Raw genomic sequence first — 2260 nt, forward strand, 5'->3', positions numbered from 1 at the left:
GTGGTTATATTCTGTGTTTGCTGGGATGTTATAAAAGGGAAATATAATTAAATAAATACATATCTTTTTCCATCTTTTTCATTTTCTCACATATTTTACATATGTTATATTTTTCAACTAAATAAAATTAAACTTTTAAATAAACAAATGTCACGTCACAATGGGAGGTTATTAATCAAATTATGTTAGTCACAGAGTATCGCACCTATCGCATACTGTAGGTATGTCACTTTAAGACACATTCTCATAAAATTTTTCAAGTTATACAGTAAAAAAGTGATGAAAGTAAAAATATTCAAAAAGTATTTTTACATAAGTCAAATGCATGTACCTTTATAGAAATATCATACTAAGAATCATTGATAATTACTTATTATCCAGTATTTTTAATACTGAAAATAAGTAATTATCAATGATCCTTAGTATGATATTTCTATAAGGGTAAAAGAACTTAATATTGAACAAAATGATAATTATCGCTATTTAGTTTACGTAATTCGCCAATAAAAATCATAGAAGTAAAACTTGCGAATTTATAAGTAGGTATAGTAGGTATAGTAGGCCGGTTCTAACTCAGGTCCTCCGAGGGGGGGTGAGGGGCGGGGGGTACCGCGGGCGAGGGGGGTATGACGTCACGGGGGGTATGACGTCACCGTGGGAGGGGGGTTATCAGCAGTCGGTAATTGGGGAGGGCATACCGATGTTACCGGCGGTCGGTAATTTTTACCGATATTATATAACGTTTGATTACATAATTTTTTACCAACATATAATTACACAATACCTATAGTACCGACGATCGATAATTTATTACCGATCTTATATACTAACATTTAATTTTTTACCAATATTTAATTTTTTACCAACATATATTTACATAATTTTTACCAGCATATTTACATAATACCAACGATCGGTAATTTATTACCGATATTATATACCAACATTTAATTTTTTTTATCAGCACATATATATTTTTACATAATTTTACTGTCATATTTACATAATATCGATGATCGGTAATTAACGATATTATATAATATTTTCTATCTACTTTCGATAGATCATTTTACCGATCTGCGGCGGTTTTTTCGCGGCGGTTTCCGCAGCGGATTTTGCGGCGGTTTCCGCGGCGGATTTTGCGGCGGTTTTCGCGGCCGGTTTTGCGCCGTCCGCGCCAGCCGCGTCGCCCGCGCCGTCCGCGCCGTCCGCGCCGCCCTGCGCATTTCGCAGCGTGATTTTTTAGTCACAGCTGCAAACTCTCATATTCTGCAAACGTATGCATTCGACAATTAGATGCGCAAGAACTAGAATGTGACACATGATATTCTTATTACTAATGAGCACGTACACTGTGCCCCCGCGACAAGATTTTGCGTGTTATGCATTCGACAATTAGATGCGCAAGAAAACGAATAACATTTTAAGACTATTTGTGGTGTATCGAGAAAATAGAGAAAAAAGGAGTAATACAAATAAGCAGCAGATCTCTTGGGATTACAATTTATATATTTTGGAAGTGTTACATGTACAGATTATTTGTTCAATACTTCATACATAATATCATTCATTGCGCATGCCAATAGCTCGCAATCGATGAGTAAACCACCGTCAAAGTCCCCGCTATTGCGTATCGTCGATATAGCATTATCCGTTTCGGTAATATTCTTCTCTCGAAGAATTTTTACAAAATTTCTATATTTTGTATTAACAATGTGTGTATTTTCATATAACCATGAGTACATATGGTCAATGCAATGCTAGAGAGTAAACAAATGTTCCACTGTAGCTGGTTGCAAGTACATGTTACCGGATAATGTGAGTTTTAAAAGTTTCTTGCCGTACATTGTGTACCATTCCACCGCCAAATCGCGAATCCATAGCGGAGAGGATGACACCTCGGTTGTTTGCAAAAGTTTTAAAATATCTTCACGTTTTGCCATCAATCCTCCCCAAATTGCCGAGTGTAAGGCCAATTGATTGCCACGATTGTCGCCGAGGACTAGTTGCACTGTGGATACCAGTCCTACGCTGATCCCAATCTCCAAGTACTTAAAAGACGTTGACGTCAAGGCATATCTTCGCCCTAAAATACGGGCTGTACAACGAGATTGCGATACACTGTAAAAACATAAATAATTTAACGCGGTTGCAATACACAATTAAAGATAAATGATTTACAAGAAGATAATTATTGAGACTTACCTTTTTTTCTCGTACGGTGGAGCATCATCTTGCACGGGTACGTAATAGTTCATAC

Source organism: Odontomachus brunneus, unplaced genomic scaffold (genome assembly GCF_010583005.1).
Source record: "Odontomachus brunneus isolate Ranch 3 - 2012 unplaced genomic scaffold, Obru_v1 Obru_scaffold_142, whole genome shotgun sequence".
Lineage (NCBI taxonomy): Eukaryota > Metazoa > Arthropoda > Insecta > Hymenoptera > Formicidae > Odontomachus > Odontomachus brunneus.